We start from the raw sequence: 22,233 nt of genomic DNA on the forward strand, positions 1-22,233 counted from the left end.
CTAATAGGCTAGGTTTGGGGAAAAATTATACGGGTGTAGAAATCATCTTCTTGTATTGCTTCAGTTCCTGGGGTCACAATTCCAGTTGAGTCAGTTTCTTGGTATGGATCACTGGTCTGCATGTGTCAGCCAATCCACTGGGATTGGGACCTGGAAGATATCTCAGAAACTACCTTTAAGTTTCAAAAAGGTGATGTTAACTACAGGGAGAGTTAAGAATTTTTATGACCACCAGCTATGTGACTCCAGAGTAGCAATTATAGAGAAGCAAACAAGGGGACAGTGACTAATTATTATTGTTAGGTAGATAGTGAGGGATTCCAGGTCTTCTAGGGACAAAAGTAGGTGCTGTTGCCACCATCTTGGTCCTGCCCAATCCTAATTCTCCATACCTGGAGGAAGAGGGAATATCCTACAAATCTGCCAACAGAACTTGGCACACCAGCTGCAAAAGAATGCAGAGGACTCTCTAGCCCATGGGACAAGCCACATGGGTACCAAAAAGTCCAGAAAGTGACCTAGAACCCATGTGCGCAGTTAAGACTCAGGTCATGCAGCTCCAGAACTGTCCAAAGTGGTTCTATGGTGCCATTTGAACCATGGGGAGGTCCTATCTGGACACCATGAAACAAGACCGAGACCATAACCAAGCTCTTTTTTCCTGCTGCGACAATGGGTCTGGTCATCACCTGTGGTGTATGTATCATGTTATATAAACCTATATCTTGCTCTTGTCCTATAATCTTTCTCTCCTCAATAAGCCTCATTTTCATAATTGCCTAACTTTGGTGAGTCTGGCCATTCTTTGGCCATGAGCATACCAAGAACCAACAGTTTCACACTGAAATCTGACATTATCATTATTTTTAGATAAGCCTGTGCCTTCACAGAGCTTTTAGGACCTTACCCCAGTTCTCGCCTTGCACCTCTTTATTGAAAAGGGTGGTTTCAATTTCTCAAATATACTACATTGTTGAATTACTCTCTGAAAATACACTTTACCTTCTTGCTCTAACTGAAAGGTGGCTCTTACTGTTTTCTCACCTACATGTCATGTAGTACTGTTCCAGAAGTGAAGAAAATTGTCCTCTTTTATCGACATGCCTTCTTTGGGGGTAGGGATCATTTTCCTTCTACCCTGTCTGAGTTTTTAGTTGGAACATACCCCTGTAACAAAGCACAGAATAACAAGAAAAAAACCCAGAAGCTAATAGATATGTACACCTCATATATACATGGAAATATTCAGAGAAATGAATAAATCTCAAAATATTGACATAGAGGTCAGCCTTAAATACCATCTTCAACTGGAACAAAGAAAGGAGGGTATTCAGGAGGCCAATAATGGAGAGGTAACCAGAAAAAACAACATAAACAACAGTAACTGTGTTATGCAGATTTAAGTTGGTGCCTTCTCCATTGATAAGAGTCTCTAGTGATTTAGAGTCATTCTTCTCTTCCTGACACAGAGAGGGAGACTTGCTTTCAATGGAGATTTCCTTTATAGATGTAAATTTTTCTTATAAAAGGGTAACTTCTACTGTGTTTTCAGAGCTTCTCATATGTCTGCAGTTTCTCAAAATAATCATCTCAAAATAATCTTTATGCTAACAAGGCATATTTTGGGGTGGCATATTCTGGTCTCCTACACTGTTTACGTATCATTCATACTTTCTCTTTCCTAAAGCTTGAATCATATAGCAACAGATTATACCACCCAATTAAGGTTGCCAGATGCAGTGAATAAAAATACAGGATGCACAGTTAAATTTGAATTTCAGATAAATGAATACTTTTTAAATATAAGTATGTGCCAAACAAGTATATGTTGTTTATTTGAAATTCAAATTTAATTGGGTCTTCTGAATTTTATATGGCAATCTTATTATACCCAGTGCTTTCATTTGCTATCTGCATGTATCATTCAACTTTTTGTTGAAGAATTTAACTTCTGTGTCTCTCCTATTACTCCCTCCATCATTGTTTTTGTTGCCATTCTTGGTGATTTTGCTATTCCTATAGATTATTCTTCCAATCTTCTGTACTCCAAATTCTTGACTTCTTCTTCTGCACTTATTTCATCCTCCATCTTGTCTCATGTACATACATCAGATTTCAACATTGCTAGTTAGAAATAAAAATAAAATCCTAAGCCAGCCCCCTAACGAACTGAATGGATCCAATCTTGGCCAAGGAAACCTCAAGGAAACCTAAAAAACTGAAATCCAGACCATGATGTAATTGGAGGTTAGACAGGCCTTGTTATGCCCCCTCCCTTGCTAACTACCAGTAGGCTCTTTTCTCTAAGAGCTAAACAAAAACCAGCCCTTTGGAAAGACTTACTCCAACTCTGATTTTTAACCAACTGCCTAGTGCTGCTCCTCCCTTTTTGCAGTTTTGGCACAACTGGCACAATTATCTACCTGGTAAAAGACCACTGACCATGGAGAGTTTCATGTTCTCTGCTTTACCTTTTGACATCAGAAAGCTAAAAACTCCACCCTCATATCATGCTAATGTAATTTTTTGAACATAGGTCCCATGAAGGGGTATGAAGCTCAATTGCACATGTGCATGTTTCTTCTTTCATAAATATTCATGACTCCTCCTATAGCTTATTAAATATGTATCTTTAGACACCTTGCTCAGCATAAATTTCTGTTCCCTCTACCATTCCCCCAAAGTGCCTATTTCTGGCTTCTGGTCAGAGGCAATACTTCCTAGCCTGTCAGAATAGCCACCTGCAGGTTGCAACCCTTTGTGAGAGATAAAGCTCTCTTTTGCAAATTTATGAACCTCATCATTCTTCACTAGATATGAACAGCTACAAAAATTCCATAATCTCAATTTCAATCATTTTGTTCTAAAACTATTACCTCCTGAATTTCCAACTCATTGCCTTATTATACTCATACCTAAAATCACTTCATACAATTTCTTTAGGTCACTTCACTGAGATCTAATCAATTGATTTTATAACCTTTTTTACTCTTATCACCTTTGTAGAGGCCAAGAGAAAACTTCCTGTTCACCCTCTGAAGATTCACTGAAATATCAGTGGACAAAAGGCAAATTAATAGGAGAAAAGGCACACAAATTTATTGATGTGCATGGGAGAGAACCAGAGTGATTACTCCAAACCCCTGCGGTACCCCCTAGAGTATAGAAGCTTATTTACCATGTTGAGGTTACAGAAAGAAGGGGGGCTTGCACTGTGGCGAGATGGGTTATGGTGCCAAAGCGGGTTATGAAAGGAGAAGAAGAGGAAGCCTGGCTAGCACAGGTGGTCTTGCTATATAGATGAAACCTTACAGGCAGCAGCCCTCAGAGAGAATAGATGGTAAATGTTTCTTTCAGACCTTTAAAGGTGTCAGACTCTCAGTTGATCTTTACTAGATCCAGACAAGGGAAAGCCTCAGAGAAAACATGGCTGTAGACATTCTCTGAAGATATAAGTTTCTTCCACAAAAGACAATTTTTCAGGGCTACTTCTATTTATAGGCCCATCTCAAAATATGTCAAAGAAGTATATTTTGGGGTAAAATATTTTGGTTTCCTTCAATATACTCTGACCTTTCCTCCTTATGTTATGATTTATGCTCCTAGCTAAGACCAACAAATCACTTGGTCAATAGAGCCCATATCCTCTTTGTCCTACTGAAGGATATGGCCCTAGCAATTTTTCCCTTTCATTGTGATTCATAAGTTTTTTCCTTATCTATAGAGCATTTCTATAAACATGGAAACATTCTATAATTTATCTCATTATAAGAAATTCTCTTTGACCCATCTTTCTCTCTAGCTACCGCTTCATGTCTGTTTCTCTTTCCAGTAAAAGTTCTTAAACGATTTGTCTACATTTAATTTCTTCATTCATTTCAACTCTCTTCAGATCCTGTTCTGATAAGGCTTTCTCCTCCTTCAATCTAACAAAACAGCTCTTATGAAGATCATCAATTATTTTCACATTACTAAATACAATAATCTCTCCTTAGTCTTCATTTTTACTTGGCATATCAACAGACTGGCTTTAGTTGATCACTTTCTCTACCCTCTAAGACTCAAAAATCTCTTGATCTTTTTCCCACGTCACTAGCTACTCAACAGGGGTTTGATATTTTATCTACTTTTATTTAATTCTGAGATGGTTTCATTCAGACGTTAAATATCACTTATACATTGATGACTCTCAAATTTGTGTCTTTATCTTGAACCTCCCTATCTAACTCTGTATATTCATTTCCAAATGCTTTTTCTGCATATCTCCTGGATGACTCAGCATCTCAAACAAATATTCCTAAAATTCAGTTTTATTCCCCCTAAATCTCCTTCTCTCCCTGTTTCAGACATGTCAAGTTAATCATTACTCAATCCTTTGTAATTTTTTGTTCAAGTCAAAACTCTTGATTTCATCTTTAATAATTTTCTCTCTCAGGCCCCACATGCAGTCTGGAAGTAATCTTATGTCTATTTTCAAATTATTTTCTAAAGTTCCACTCTTATCAGTCTGGTGTAAATGACCGTCTTCTCTCTTTTGTATTATTGCAGTAGCTTCTAATCAATCTCTCTTCTTGCCTTGTTTCTCTTAAAACTGCTTTGACTACCACATCCAGAGTAACTATTTTAAAATGAAAAATCAGTTGACTCTATGAGAACTGGTTTATGTCTGTTTGTTCACTGTATGTCCCTGTTGAGGCTCACTAAACAGTATCCCAAAAGTTTGGCACTTTGGCATGCTGACACCTTGAACTAAAATAAGGCCTTATAAGCTGCCTCAGAATCAATGACTTCTCTCCTGTGTCCTACGGCTTCTGCTCAGGGCAGCATTTTTCTCCAAAATTCCTTTGTCTGCTATAAGACCAGACTTGCCAAAGGGACACAATTACCTTCCATCTCCTTCCTGAAATTTCTTCATCTGATACCACCCAACTAGGTCCCTTGACCACTGCCCAGTAAAGGCCAATACACTGAGACAGCAGAAGATGCATCAGAGAAAGAGTTAAATGTCCCAAGGCACCAGATGAAAAGATGAGAGTAATTTCTCAAATCCATGTCCCTAATAATTTTGGGGCTAAGATTTTTAAAGGTGTTTGGAGAACAAAGAGCTAGGGAATTGGGTCTGCTGATTGGCTGAGGATGAATTCATGGAACTGGGCAGCAGAAATTTTCTTCTTGACTGAAACAGTTCCTGGGTAGGGGGTGGCAAGGCTTGTTGGATCAGTTCCCACGCATAGTCACTGGTCTAGTTGATATCAGTTCATTCCCCCAAATGCACCCACTGGAAGATATCTCAAAGACCAGTCTTAGGTTTTATAACAGCAATGTTACCTATAGAAGTGGTTGGGGAAGTTACAAATCTTACATCTGTCAAGGATATGTGACGCTGAAACAGCGAGCAGTTGCAGCAGTAGGGAAGCTAGAGAACAATGGCTGGTTAACTTTTATTAATAGCTATATGTATATTTTTATAGAAATAAGATTTTCATCACTATTTTTACCTTATGATCTTACATTATTTTAATATAGGTGGTTTTATATCACATGTAGAAGACTGAGGAATGTAACCACATCTGGAAGGACTTTGTCACAAGATATTGTCTATCTCTGTGGCTCATTCAAATTTCAAAGAAAATGATTTATATGATACTGTCTGCCCCCAGATCCATGCAATTCCCCTAAAAATCATTTACTGTCCCTCTAATATTACTTACAGCCCCTCAATTCCCTCTTTTTTATGAAGAAGGTATTTAAACCTCAACCATCTTGCCCTTCTTTGAATCTCATATTTGTGGGACTCCTGTGTCCATGTGCATGTTTCTAAGTTAGTGTGCCTTTTCTCCTGTTGATCTGGCTTAGACTTAAACCTTCAGATGGAAAGTTTCAACTTCCCTACATCCCCAGCATCAAACACAGTGTCTGGGAATAAATGAAGTTCTAAAGTTCGACTTCTATCTGCTGCAATTCTTGAAGTTTGGGTTGAAGGCATATTCCTCCAAAGAGCTTTGCCTTTGTTTCTGTAAAGCATACTAGAGGAATATACAGATTGGGGCCATTCTTTTACGTTACTGTCATGGGGCAATCTCTAAATTATGTAGATAACATAAATTCTAACTCAAAATCCTTGTATGGACAGCTCTCTGGTTGTGGCATTCCAGTTGAGAAATATTTTTTTCCGTTATGAGTCCAGGCCAAGACTGACAAATTTTCTTGTCATTTTCTTTCCTCCTTCCCTTTCTCTCTTCTCGCCTCGCCTCGTCTCTCCTCTCCTCTCCTCGCCTCCCCTCTCCTATCCTCTCCTCTCCTCTGTTTTCTTTCTTTCTTTTCTTTCTTTCTCTTTCTTTCTTTCTTTCTTTCTTTCTTTCTTTCTTTCTTTCTTTCTTTCTTTCTCTCTTTCTCTCTTTCTCTCTCTTTCTCTCTTTCTCTCTTTCTCTCTTTCTCTCTTTCTTTCTTTCTTTCTTTCTTTCTCTCCCTCTCTCTCTTTCTTTCTTTCTTTATTCTTTTTTCCTTCCTTCCATCCTATCTCTTTTTTCTTTCTTTTCTTTTCTTTTCTTCTACCTTTTAGTGAGGATGGGCCCTTCAAGGTTTTGGGGGAATGTGGAACTTCTGTGAGAAATCTTGGTTCCAACTTTCCACCTTGCAGAGGCCCAAGATTACCCACATTGATACAGATTATTAATCCATTTGGCAAATTTAACTCTGATTTTCAACATTTAAAAAAATTTATAACCCAGATAATTTTCCTAATTGTCTTACAAGTGTCACTACTCATTTGAAAATAATTATAATGTTTGATTTACCATCTCTAGGTGTTTATAGGCATCTTGTTTGTAATATTTCTGAACTGGAAGAATGTCCTTCTCTCTTAACTTCTATTAATTTTGGTTAAATAATATTGGTAGTAGAAAATCTAAAAGTATTTTGTATTTACTCATCAGCTATTATTGTTACTGCATGGGTTAAATCATCCTATTACTGCATGGGTTAAACTAAAAACAAAAGAAAAATCTAAGAGGTCTTTCACTGGAATTTGAATAGAGTAATTAAACTGAATGAGCATTTAAGCCTAATTATGTAGACAAACATGTGGGTCTTCCAAAGAGGACTTATTTTAGGTCTGCTCTAGAGAAATAATGACGGGGATATTAATCTAGGGGAGAAAGTTAACACCAACATGATTATTTCAAAAGTCAATGATCAATGTACTCTCTTTCTCTATTTAGAAAATAGAAACATTTACTTTAGGGCCTTGCACAGACCACACATTGATTTGGGAAATCCACCTCAAGTTCTTAGTAAAATTTTAAGATTCCTAGAGGTTGCAATAAATACTTGGTCACTATTACAAACTATGGGTTGTTAAAAAATGACAACAGCTTCTGGCTAAGTTATATTTACTTCACTGTTTTTCAAATAAATAACAACTGCAAGTGATATCTGGTTAAAGACAATTCTTCATACCCTGTTGCATATGTGATAAAACTCTACACTGCAAAGTATCTCATATATATATAAATATATAAAATTGGTTTTATATATGAACTATTGAATGGACAGAAATTTAATGGAATAAGTGAATTGATAGATTTCTCTGGGAGATGAATTTAAGAGCAGATTTCTAGAAATGGTTTCTAGTCTGGAGTATCCTGTATATCTATGTCAGCAGAATGTGATGTGTAGGGTATCAAGAGAATAGAATAGAATCTCTGAAAGAGACAGGTTTTAATTTAGGATTTTAGGGAATATTATTGAGCTATACAACAGTTTAAGGGCTTGGCACTCTTTTATCTCACTTAAACCTAATGTAGCAGAACTGTTGAGCAACTTATAGGTGGGAAGGAGAGGGAAGCAAGTTTAGATGAAACTGTAAGGCATGGTAAAAACTATTTTTCCCTCTACACATCTTAGTTTCTCTGACTGGGGCCCTGTAAACTAGACAAACAAAAGACAGAGTGATAAGGGAAAACAAACAGAAGTTTATCAACATGTGCATCACACGTACACATGGGAGCACACACTGATAACTCAAAGGCGATGGTTAGAACTTGAGCTCATATGGCATTTTAGCAAAGAACAATAATTTGGTACAGAAATAATAAGACAAAGGAAAAAGATTTTGAGCTCCTAGAGGTGACAAATAGTGGGAAGGTAATTATATGGGGAAAACTAATGGAAGACAAGGGCTAGTTAGTAAGGTTTGTTATGTAGATTCCTCTGGTGACATCTCAGGGCATATAAGGGCCTAGAGCTGTCTAATGTCATAAATCATTGTCCTGTCCTTCTTGGTCAAAAAGGGCAGGGCAGAGAGTTTTTCTTGTGTGTGTGTTCTTCCTTATAATTGCCTTCAGCTCAAAATAATCCACATGTCAAAGTGGCATATTTTGAGATGGCATACTCTGAACTATTTCACAATTATAATCAGTCTTGAAGATGATGAAAATACTAATACATAAAAAGATTCAACTATAATATCATATTCATATTTATATATAATGTCATAGAAAAATAAAAATTGTAGACCACTATGCTATAGTGGAAGCAGAAGATTTTTTATGTCAGGTCTAAGTTTAAAACTTTTTAAAACAATTCATGTCAAGGGCATATTTTTCACAGCTTTGTTAAGCTATAATTATCAAATAAAAATTATATATATGTGTATATGTAGTATGTATCACACCTTATATGGTGTGATACTTTGATATATGCATACACTGGGAAGTGATTAAAGCAAGTTAATTGATATAACCATAACTTCACAAACTTATATTTTTTGTGATGAGATCTTTTAGGATATGTTCTCTTAGCAATTTTTAAGTACACAATACATTATTATAAACCATAGTTATCATGCTATGCAATAGCTCTGTAAAACGTATTCATCCTAACTGACACTTTGTACCCTTTGACCAATATTTACTCATTTCACCTACTTTCAGACCCTGGCAACCACCTAGTCTCTGTCTCTGTGAGTTCACCTTTTATAGATTCTACATATACGTGCAAATCATGTGGTATTTGACTTTCTATGCCTAACTTATTTTACTTAGCATATTGTCTTTTGGGAGGGTCATTCATGTTGCTGCAAATGACAGGATTTCCTTCTTTTTTTAAGGCTAAAGGATATTCTATTGTTTGTGAATGTATGTATATACACACAGATATATATATATATATATATATATATATATTTATATAAAACCATTTCTTTACTCATTCACCCATGAGCAGATAATTAGGTTCCATATCTTGGCTTTTGTAAATAATGCTGCAATAAGCATGGGAGTGTACTGATTTCATTTCCTTTGGATATATATCTAGGAGTGGGTTTGCAATATCCTATGACTATAGTTCTATTTTTAATTTTTTGAGGAGTCTCTATACTGTTTTCCATAATGATTGTACTAATTTACATTCCCATCCATAGTGTATAAGGACTCCTTTTTCTCCACATTCTCACCAACACTAGTTATCTTTTATCTTTTTGATAATGGTCATACTAACAGGTGTGATGTAATATTTCGTTGTAATCTTAACTTGCATTTCCCTGATGATTAGTGATATTCAGCACTTTTTCACAAATCTGTTGGCTGTTTATGTGTCTTCTTTTGAAAAACGTGTATTTAGATTCTCTGCCCATTTTTAAATCTGTTTATGGTTTTCTTGCTATTGAGTTGTTTGGATTTCTTATATGTTATAAATATTAACCCCTTATCAGATGCATGGTTAGCAAATATTTTCTTCCATTCTATAGGTTATCTCTTCACTCTGTTGGTCATTTTTGTTATGCAGAAGCTTTTTAGTTTGATATAATCTCTTTAGTCTATTTTGGCTTTTCTTACCTATAGTTTGGGGACCCAAAACGTTATTACCCAGACCAAAATCAACAAGCTTTTTTCTTGTTTTCTTCTAGTACTTTTCCATTTTCAGGTCTTACATTTAAAGTTTTCATCCATTTTGTTTATGGTGTGAAATGAGGATCTAATTTTATTTTTCTGCATGTAGATATGCAGTTTTGCCAACATTTCTTGAAGAGGCTGTCTTTTCCCCATTGTATGTTCTTAGATACTTTGTTAAAGATCAATTGACTGCCAATGCATAGATTTATTTTTGTACTCTCTATTATATTCCATTGATCTATATGTCTTATTTTTTTGTAATTTTAATTTTTTACAATGTTTATTTCTTTTGTTTTTAATTTCAGCATATTACAGGGGTACAAATGTTTAGTTACATATATTACCTTTGCCCCATCTGACTCAGAGCTTCAAGTATGTCCATCCCCCAGACAGTGCGCACCACACCCATTAGGTGTGAATATACCCATCCCATCCTCCCTTGCCACCTGCCCGACACCCAGTGAATGTTTACATGAGTGGATTAATAAAATGTGGTATATGTATACCATGGAGTACTACTCAGTCACAAAAAACAATGGTAATATAGCACCTCTTGTATTATCCTGAATAAAGCTGGAGCCCATTCTACCAAGTGAAGTATCACAAGAATGGAAAAACAAGCACCGCATGTACTCACCATCAAATTGGTATTAACTGATTAACACTTATGTGCACATATATGTCTCTTTTTATGCCAGTGCCATGCTCGCTTGCTGTAGGATTGTAATATACTTGAAAATCAGAAAATGTGATTCCTTCGGCTTTGTTCTTTCTCAAAATTGCTTTCATTATTTGGAGTCTTTTGAGGTTCCAGGGGACTTTAGAATTGCTTTCTTATACCTGTTAAAAAATGTTACTAGAATTTTGATAGGGATTGCATTAAATCTGTAGATTCCTTTGGGCAGTGTGGGCATTATAATAGTGTTGATTCTTCAGATCTGTGAATATGGAATATCTTACCACTTATTTGTATCTTCTTCAATTTCTTTCACCAATATTTTATAGTTTTCAGTGATTTTTATGTTGATCTTTATATTTTACAACAGTACTACATTCCTTCATTAGTTCTTACATTTCTTTGTGAAGTTTTTAAGGGTTTCTATATACAAAATCATATCATCTGCAAACAGACAATTTTACTTTTTTCATTCTGATTTGAATGCCTTTTATTATTTTTTTTCTTGCCTAATTTGTCTGGCCAGGACTTCTAGTACTACGTCGAATATAAATGATGAGATGGGTATCCTTGTCTTGTTTCTCATCTTAGAGAAACAGCTTTAAACTTTTCACCATTAAGTATGACATTAGCTGTGGGCTTGTGTTACATGGTCTTTTATGTGTTGATATGTGGATATGTGTTGAAGTACATTCCAGCTATACTGAATTTGTTGAGAGTTTTTATCATAAAAAGAGGTTGAATTCTTTCAAATGCTTTTTCTGCATCTATTGCGATGATTACATGATTAGTATTGTTTATTCTGTTTTATATATTGAATCATCCTTGCCTCTCAGGAAAAAAGTCACATTGGATCACAGTGTATGATCCTTTTACTATGCTGTACAATTTGGTTAGCTAGTATTTTGCTGAGGAATTTTTTCATTTTAAAGTTACAGTGAGTCTCTTGTAGGCAGAGTTGGACTTTTTAAAAATCCTTTCAGCCACTCTATGTTTTTTGATTAGATAATTTAATCTATTTACATTTAATATTATTATTAATAATTAAAGGCTTACTACTATTACTATTTTGTTAATTGTTTTCTGACTTTTTTTAGTTCTTTTATTTCTTCCCCACTTGCTGGCTTTTGTGATTGGATAATTTCTTACAGTGGTATGCAATTTATTTTATTTTTGTGGTTACCATAAGGCTTACAAAAAATATTTATAGTCATAATAATCTATTTTAAGCTGCTAACAATTTAACTACATACTAAAACTACACTTTATCTTGTCCTCCCTTCCCACATTTTATGTTATTAGTGTCACAATTTACGTCTTATATAAATTATATATCCATTAACAAATGATTGCAGCTATTGATATTTTAATATTTTTTAGCTTTTATGCTAGAGTTAAAAGTGATACACGCATCACCATCACATTATTAGAAATGTTAGCTTTGGTTTTTCTGTAAAAGTTCTTTTCTCTCCTTCATTTCTGAAGGACAATATTTCCAGGTGTAGTAGTCATGGTTGGCAGACTTTTTTATTTTCTCCAACACTTTACAGATGCTCCTCACTTACCATGAGGTTACATTCCAATAAGCCCATCATAAGTTGAAAATACTATACTTTAAAATCATTTAATACACCTAACCTAATGAACATCAGAGTTTAGCTTAGACTACCTTGAATGCACTCAGAACACTAACATTAGCTTATAGTTGGACAGAATTACCTAACTCAACATCTGTGCTATAATAAAGTGTTGACTATCTCATGTAATTTATTCAATACTACATTTAACAAGCAGAACAATTGTATAGGTACTCAAATTATGGTTTATACTAAACATATATCACTTTTGCACCATCATAAAGTCAAAAAATTGTAAGTCAAACCACCCTAAGTTGGGGACCATCTGTATATCATCTCAATCTCTCCTGGCCTGCAAGATTTCTGATGAGAAATTTGCTCACAGCCTTAGTAAGGTTTCTTTTGTATGTGATAAGTTGCTTTTCTCTTCCTACTTTCAAAATTCTTTGTCTTTTTAGAATTTGATTTAATGTGTCTCATGAAGATCTCTTTATATTTACTCTGTTTGGGGTTCCTTGTGATTTATCCTGCCTCAGCCTCCTGAGTAGCTGGGACTGCAAGGATGTACCACATTGCCCAGCTAGTTTTTCTAGTTTTAGTAGAGATGGGTTCTCACTTGTGCTGGAGTTGGTCTTGAACTCCCGAGCTCAAGCAATCCCCCTGCCTTGGCCTCCCACAGTGCTAGGATTACAGGTGTGAACCACCACACCCAGCCAGTTGTCAGTTACTGACTTTTTGTTGATAGTGTCATGTTTCCCTGATTGTTTATGATTCTCATGGCTTTGCATTGGTGTTTGCACATTTGATGAAGTAGGCACTTATTCTAATCTTTATAGTCTGACTTCAGCAGGGAAAGCCCTTCACATGTCAGCTTGCCCAGAAATTAGGAGTAGGCTCTCTGGCAGAGTCAATAGGTGGAATCCTCAAGCAGGCTGACCCAGTGCTTGGGTCAAAAGGTGAGTGTCCTGGAGCTTGTGTGCAAGGGAAATATCATGGAACTGGGGCTAGCTGTGAGCCTGAGTCTGTGGGGGCTGCCTTGGCACTGAGATGGATGTGGTGCCTTAGTCCATTGGGAATCTGAATCTAAGGGCCTGGCATGGTCCTGGGGTGGTTCTAGAGCCTGAGTTCATAAGGGTGGTCCTCCAGCCTGGATATGTGTGGGCCCACCCAGCGCTAGAGTCTACTGAGGTGTTTCTGGAGCCTGGGTCTACTGGAGTTTTTATACTGTCCTGGAGTCTGGGTTCCCAGGGGTTGCCTTAGTTCTTGGTGTGGCATAGTGGCTGGACTAGAGCCGGAGTCCCCTGGACCTGGCCTGTCATTGGGGTGGGCCTGAAACTTGGGGCACATTTGGAGCCTTAGTCTGTGTGGGCCAGCCTGAAGCCTGGGGCTATGCAGGCTGTCTTGGGGCCAGATTTTACTAGGATGGGCCTGGTGCTGGGATTCACAACAAAGTTGTATGCTGATTTCACTCTCATTCCCCCTTATGTAGGGTATCTTTCTCTTGTGCTATATTGCCCAGGCTTCCTTCCCTTCTTCCTCTTCCCCTGAAACAGGTTATAAGACTCTTATCTGGGAAGTACCTTTCCTATAACAGGAGGAAAGGAACAGCTTTATCTCTGAAGACACTTGGACATAGATAAGAATCTGAATAAACAGACCTTGCTAAGTCCCCCCAGTTTACTACCATTAAATCATACCCTTTCTCCTTCAATCATATTTCTATGACTGTCCATTCTTTTTCAAACTTAAGAATAAAATTATGCAAATTTACCTGTTTCATTGGGTCTTCCTCTTTGAAGGTCCCCATGTCATATAAAACTTGTATTAAATAAATTTGTATGCTTTTCTCCTGTTAATTTTTTTTTTTGCTATAAAAGCATCAGCCATGAACCTAATAATGAGGAAGAAAGATATTTCTCATCCCCTACAGTAGCTATAAAAATACTCTCCACACTTTGTTTCTGAAGGACATACATAAGAATATAAACACACGTATCAGACAGCACACTTTTAGTTGCAAGTAATGGAAACTCAAACCAAAGTTGCACAAATCAAAAGAGAAATAATGGACTTTCTCACTTACAAGTTTAGAGTTGGATCTGACTTCAAACAGCAGGACTCAAGGGCTAATTATTTTTTTTTTTTAAGTGTGCTACCCTTATCTTTTTACTGCAGGTTGGTTTTTTCCTCTGATTGAGGACCTACGGGTGCTAAGAGCTCCAATTTTCTTTTCAGATTGCAGCTCAAAAGGAAAGAACTTTCTTTTTAAAATGTCCAAAGTCAAAGCCCAAGAAAGGAATCTGATGGGTGACATGGGTCATTTTTGGCCCATTGCTCTGTTCAGGAGAATGTGGCATTGCTGTGAATGGGTGACAACATTGGAAGTTAGGAGAAGAGAAGTCACAGAGAAAGAATTTTACAGAACTGATAAATAGTAGCTTCCATAGCCTATGCAAGTGATTTCAATTTTTGATAATTATATTTATCATTTGTCTAAGTTGTTAACTGCCTTATCAGATCTGAAATTTTCTTCTTTAGATTTTAACTTTGTCTTTACAGCACCAGATACCTTTGAAATGTGAAGAAATAAATCAGATATTTAATGTTTTTCAATCTTTTCAAAACTCATTTTTGTTGACAGACAACCTCTTAATCTCAAAATGCTTTTAAAAGCACATTTTGTTCTTGGCTTTTATTGTTTATTACTTCCCTTGAAATTCCCTAATTCCTCTCCCCCCATGCTTCCTCTTTACCTGTCTTCTGATTCATGTTTTCTTTTTTTTTTTTTTTTCAGAGCTTTAGCTCTACAAGGTCACTCAGTGATTTCAGAAGTGTGCTAGTAAAGGATTTAATTTTTCAAATGTAAATGGAGCTCAGGACTAGCTTTGTAATTGGTTTATTTTGCTTCTGTTCTTTCTAGCCACATCCTGACTCCACAGGTGCCACAAAGTTTTAGGTGTTAGTGATATCAGGAACTAAAAACTGAAATTTTGGCACCAATACAAAGAAAGAACTAATTTTCAAGTATACCTTGAATGTATCTGCAATTGCTAAACTAATATTTGGTAGGTGATTTGAGATCTAAAACTATAAAATATATTTACTTAGAAATGGAGTCATTTAAGCTGTAATTTACCTTTTGTTTAAAAAAATGAAATTAATGTACATGTGAATTCAGACATTTCAAGGTGGCAGTTGAAGTCAACAGAATATTTTCACTACCTAGATGAGATCTATAATATTATGCAATTTGAGGTTTTTAGTTCTATTCTTAAGAGGAAAACAAAAAAAAACACTTGGGTGATCAAACATACTACATATTTAAGACAATATGAGATGGTATAATTAGAAATTTACCTTAATATAAAATTTTGGCTACATATGAATGCAAGCGGTTCTTCATCAGAAATATGAGCAGAAATACATATGGAGAAGATTGCAGTAGAAATTAAGACATTCTTATTTGGGCCAAGCGTGGTGTCTCATGCTTGTAATCCTAGCATTCTAGGAGGCTGAGGCAGTAGGATCCTTTGAGGTTAGGAGTTCAAGACCAGCCTACACAAGAGTGAGACCCTGTCTCTACCAAAAATAGAAAAAATTGGCCGAGTGTGGTCGTACACGCCTGCAGTCCCAGCTACTCAGGAAGCTGATGCAAGAGGATTACTTGAGCCCAGGAGTTTGAAGTTGCAGTCAGCTATAATCACACCATTGCGCTCTACCTGGGGCAACAGAGTGAGACTGTCTCAAAAAAAAAAAAACGAAAAGAAAAGAAAAGAAAAGAAAAGAAAAGAAAAGAAAAAAGAAAAGAAAAGAAATTCACATTTGAACAAAGACAATTGCATAGTCACAGTCTGGGTGGCCCAGACCCTCATGTTAGTAATGCCATTCATCCTGGGATGAATCAATACCATTATAAAAACTGGCCAATTAGGAATGAAAATGACAAAGAATATACTTACAGCAGTAAAATGCTGTTCACGCTGCACTTCTCAAGGATAGCATTAGGGTTTAATGTTCTAGATTTTAAGTTACTGATAATAAATACAATATCACTGGATGGTTCTATGAGCATACCAGGCTTTGAGCTGTATGTACTTTAACTAAATTTTTCCTGTACAACTCTATGGTGTACGTATAAGCTGATGGTGACCTAGACTGAGTGGGTAAGGAATTTGCCTACACAGATCTACATATAACTTTGAGGTTATAAACTTAGATCTCTCTGGTTTCAAAGCTAAGATATTAAGTATTGAAAAACATGCACTTTATTTTTAATGATACATATAAACTCTTAATCTATGAGTTTAATAATAAGCACAGAAATTTCACATTCACAATATTTGAATTAGCCACTAAAATGCTATTTGAAAGCACTTCTTTTTATAACAAATAACAGGAAATACAGCAGCTATTTCTACATTCACACAAGTTACAACTAGTCCAATATCTCCTTAGGTGAATAGTAAAAGCCCTAAAAAGAAACATGGCTGCAACATCAGAGAAGGTCAAAGACAGCCGAACAAAAGATCAGACAGTGACTCAGAAGTGGCTGTGGTTTACTGTTCAGCACCATTAGAATGTAGATTCTCTCTTTGGAATAGTTAATGGAATGGAAATTGCATATAAGATTTCTTTGCATCCATAAAATGCAGCTCAACAATGAGGTCTTGCACAAAAAGTAGACAGTGAGAATGTGATAAAAGAAATACTTTGACAGATAGGCTAAACATCACATACTACTGACAGAGAAAGATTTAATGTATATAAAGATATTTCATTCCCAGCACTAATGGACCACAGCTGTGAATTAAGAAGCATCTAATCCATATGATATTCTGATCTGTGATGAAGACATTTATGGAAGGAATGAATATTGACTTCATCTTCTAATTTGCCATTCAATTAGAAATGAGAGGAAATTATTTGGCAGCTGACTAGAAAAAAACTGACTCAAGGCGGTGAAGAAATGAAGCAAGACTTATATTATCCAAATACAGAGAAACAGCAATACAAATGATGTAGGCAAGAGTGGCCTACTGACAATAGAGTTGTCAAATAATGAGAAGCAACCTTCACATTAGGGCATCTAAAAGGTCAGAAAGAGCCACCCTGGCTCTAAACATCTTGATTTATAAACAAGTGAACATAATAGTCTAATGAAAAACCCCAAAACTATTCTAATATGTAACTGGATGATTATTAGCATTGTTTTTCTTTCTTTAAAGAATGGGCAAGATAATGATATGTTACAATTTGTGGGAATGTTGTAATTTACATTTATATTCAAGGGTTGCTTTCCAACATGCCTCTCTCTTAAAGGCTCCCTTACCCTTTCAACAAAAAAATAAACAAAAGAAATAAAAGTTCTTGCTTTATAATTGGAACAATCAATACTCTACCTGTTTTCTTTTCATTATACAAAAGGCTCTGTGTAGAGAGAATGAGGTAACAGATTGTATATAATATTCCAAGGACCAATCTGTATTTTACATATACATATATAATTCATATTTTTCTTTCTTTAAACTTTTTGCTTGCCCATTGTTGCACAGAAGAAACTTGCGCTGTAATTTAGTGTCAGTAATTATACTCCTCGAGGATTGGTCAAATTAAGTCTAGACCTTATATTTTCATTTGATTGAGGATTGTCTGTTTTTTAACCACAATAATGTCAGAAATATATCATTGGTATAAATGGTGATAGGAAAATGAGCTAAGAGAGAAGACAGGAAAAAATAAAACAGAATAATTCTTGAAACTTTTGCAAACCCATTGATACATTTTTAAAACTTGTCTTCACTTTAGTCCCACTTACAAAGTAAAAGTACTTTGTAACTATCATAGAGAAATGATTGCCTTATGTGATAAATAATTACCTAAAGTACTTTATCATTTTACTTTTGGTATAATTACGTTAAGTATTACAACAATGATTATCTACTAGAAGAGAAAAAATCCAAGTAGTGCATCCAGGATTCCTCAATTAGGAGATTGTAGAAAAGAGGAGAGACCGGTATAAGAGACTGAGAAGTAGTGGGCAGTAAGGAAGGAAGAAAGCAAGAAGAATTAAAATCAAATGGAGAAAATGGAGGATAAAAACATCAATCAGTTTTGTGTAATATTGAGATCAAGTAGAGTATCTATAGAATTACCATCTGAATCAGGATGCTCGGAGAATAAAATTAGACACTGTTGATTATACTTGGAAGAAAAGTAAACCAGGACTCTTCAAGTCTTGTCAGATTACTCTACTATAGGACAAATAAGAAGAAGATCAAGAAATTATTCATGAATTTAACAGTATGAGGCACACTTGTGACATTAATGAGAGCAGTGTTGGTGTGGTGTCAGGGTTGAGCACATAACTTAAGTGGATTTAAGAAAGGAGGAGGTAATTTGGAAATGGTAAAATTAGGCATGTCTTTAGAAGAATTATTCTGAAATGGTAACTTCGGAGATTGAATTGCAGCTGCTAGCAACATAGAGGAAAAGAGAATGTTTCTTTGTTTAAGACAGGAGACTAACAGTATGTTTGTATAATGGTGGATGATCAAGCAGAGGAAGAAAATTAATGATGAGAAGAGAGGAGAGAATTGTGAGAACAAAGTCCTTGAGTAACTTGGACTTTGGGGCATAGAACATAAAGCAGAGGGATTGATTTTAGATAGGAGCATGGCTACATGATCCACGGTAACAGGAGGGAAGGAGAGTATGTGGGTACAGATGCTACTTGGTGGGTAGACATGGTGTTATCAGTTTGTAGGAGTCCTCTTCTGGTGCCTTCCATTTTGGGAGAGATTTAGAAAGGAAAGTTATTGGCTGAGAGTGAGCATTGGGGAGGAGATCTTTAGGGTTTGAAGAGGGAGGAGAAAGAAATATGAAACAATTGCTTAAGGGAGTAAGAGACTGAATGCATTAGGGTCATACAGTTGATTGCTTGTCAGCATTAAGGGCACACAACATGTTCATGGTCATAAATTTATAGAAAACCAGGCAGGGTGATTGTGAGTTTTTCTATAGCCACGTTCACGCAGATCTGAACTAGAAACATTGGTTTGACCAAGTAAAAATGGAGAAGGAAAGGATTAAATGAGTGGAGCATACATGCAAGGGAGAGACCATACAATTTAAACTGGTTTAGGAGGCGAGTGTCATGAAGAGTAAGTGGCAGTAAAAAGTAATTAAGGTCATCCCAAATCTGAAGGAAGTAGAATTAGATCCCACCTCTCAATGGAAGGAGTAGAAAAGAATTTGTGGCAGTCTTTAATCTAGCCGAAGTACCAAGGAGAATGTGAGATACCGTTATATTTAAGAGATACGAACAATATGAGCAAACAGAATAAAGTAATAGCATTTCTGAAATAAATGGAAGAAGTTCCCAGAAGCAGTTAGATTTGTGATTGAGAAGCTTAACTGAGTATCTTCAGTGAGGTCTGTTTTGTCTGCCTCAACAAAGGGAGAGGGTAGAGAGGATTACAATACTAAAGGTAGTTGATGGACATTGTTTTTTTCCCTGAGAATTTAAAATTCTACTTATTTATTAGATCCTTGAGGAATCAATTTATATGATGGGTTAATTCTTATAAAAGTTAGTATCTATAACCAATTCAATATCTATAACTTTCTAATTTTAATTGAGTTAACTGTATCATATCGTGATAGGTCTCTTGAGTGCATGTTTATGTTATGTCAAAAGACAAGTGAGAGGCCTTACTCAAAAAAATATTTGGTGACTTTGTCAGGCCTGCCATCCATGGAGCCTGCTGCTATATGAAACTCGTGTGTGTGTGTGTGTGTGTGTGTGTGTGTGTGTGTGTGTGTATGAGTGTGTGCATATGTAGGTGGTAGTGATGTGGATCAAATTTGTATAGGAATACAAGAATTTTCTGGGAAGAAAAGGATTAAAATTCCCAACTTCTCTGTATAAGGTTCAAAATTATTGAAAATTCTGAGATGGATTAGGACTTGAGGAAAAGCCAGTGTTTTGAAATAAAATTACTTAAAGCAAAGCAAAACAAAAAGGATGAGTCTAGGATGATAACCAGAGATCAAGATGAAAGGCTGGAGGACCAGATGAGGTAGGATGTTTCTAGAGTAGTGTGGGGCTGACATTGGAAGCTCTTGCAGATACAGCAGCCCATATGTAGAGGATCTTGGCTGACTGTGGGCATATAAATTGATAAACTGTAATATCCAACAACCTTGTTCCCGAGGGAGGAGGAGGGTCTTTCTTTAAAAGATCCCAATCTGTGCAGGAAACCAGACAAGCAAGGCTCCACCGCAGAATGGACTGGGAGCTATCACCCTTTGTAGGACAGTGGAGAAGCAACTCTGGTAGACTGTTAGGAGGCCCAGGGACCTGCCTGTTTGGTGGTAGAAGTCCGAAGATTCTATGTCTTTTGGTCCCCCAAGGGCTGTAGAAAATTGGGGGATATGGGAGCCTTATGATAAAAGTATTTTTGGCATAATAGTATTTTATTATATCAGACTCAGGTTTTATTGTTGTTACATTTAAGTTTAGTTTAGTTTGGCTAAGGTTGGTCACCTTATCTCATTTGTACCCAGTTTATCGATAGCTAATTACCAAGACACACATGCACACACACCTGCACACACACCTGCACTATAAATAATGTTTTTTTCAGAATTGTAAAGAAAAACATTTTGCACCATGTTTAAGCTTTATCCAGAGCAGTACCCTTGGAATTGTATGTTTAAAAGATACAGTTAAAATTTCCTGATTTCCCTTTCTAATTTTGATATATTATCCCTGTATATAGTAAAGGTTATCATGGTGATGGAGGCAAGATAGCCAGTTGGTTGGTGCTATATTTTATCCTAAATTAACTTGCAGTGTTCTTGGTATTTTTAACATAATTTTAAAATATATGGGAGACTTGCCTCTGTAGATCATGAGCTTTTCAAGGGCAGCAACTTCTTTTCCCACAGCTCCTACCACCAATCTCAATCAGTATCTATTAAATGGCAAACTTAAAAAAATAACCTGAATAATTTTTTGTAGCTGGAAGTTACGGTAATTGTTTTGACATGGATTCAGATAAAATTATGCAGCTTGTACCCACAGAATGACCAAACAATGACAGCAGAATATTATTCTTTGTATTGTGTTAAGGATAAATATGTTCTCAGCAGTCAGTTCAGTTTCTGTGCTAGACTTTTGAAGTCAGATCAATGTCTTCAATGTGCACTGAACTGCAAATACTATAAATATTTAAATTTGAAATAAAGCTTCCCCTTTATAAAGTATGCATTCATCTTTGACTACTATGAATTTAGGATTAAAATGAAATTGATACTAACATCAACCAAGACCATAGTGTCAGTATTTCTTGAATACAAATACAACAAATACACATTCAACTTGGCCTAAGAACATGGAGTTGACATTTCTATCTTATAAATAGGGCCTCAAATGTAACAGCAATTCCCCTCAGTCCTGAAAGTTTTAGGCCTTTGATCTCTCTATGCTTCTGCTCAGGACTCATAGAACCTTCCCTCTCTCGGAGAAACATCTGACCAGGAGCCATATGTGCAGCAGAGTTTTTTATGGTCTAACTAGACCCTAGAGTTTTTTGCTGATTTCATTTTGCATTTTTCCAACATTGATTCTGCTTCTCTGCTTTAACTCCCCCTGGTTATTTATTTGCATCAGCCGAATATTGAATGATTGATTTTTGGATTCTACGCTTTAGCATTGTTATTATGTGTCTAACTAATGCTTACAAAATGTTCTCCTGTGCTCATCCATAGGCTCAGTTGTCTAACCATGGGATATATTGTGTTTTATATATGTGCTTTCTTTTCTATACATAAGGACAATCCTTGTCAAATTACTTTGGGGTGAGTTGATAAAGTTGCAGACATTGTTTTCAGGGACACCTAAACACTAAGATAAAGAAGACTTTGCTTCAGGCTGCCCTAGTTTTGTCCAAAATGTGTTCAATTTATAAATTTAGGGAATAACACTAGAATTTTGGGCTTGCAGATGAGTGCCTATTATCTGAGATGGGAGGGGTAAGGATGGGAGAAAATTGTTTCCTGTGAAGACTTTCAATCATTACCTGTT

This window comes from Lemur catta, chromosome 1, assembly GCF_020740605.2.
Source record: "Lemur catta isolate mLemCat1 chromosome 1, mLemCat1.pri, whole genome shotgun sequence".
In the NCBI taxonomy this organism is placed as follows: Eukaryota; Metazoa; Chordata; class Mammalia; order Primates; family Lemuridae; genus Lemur; species Lemur catta.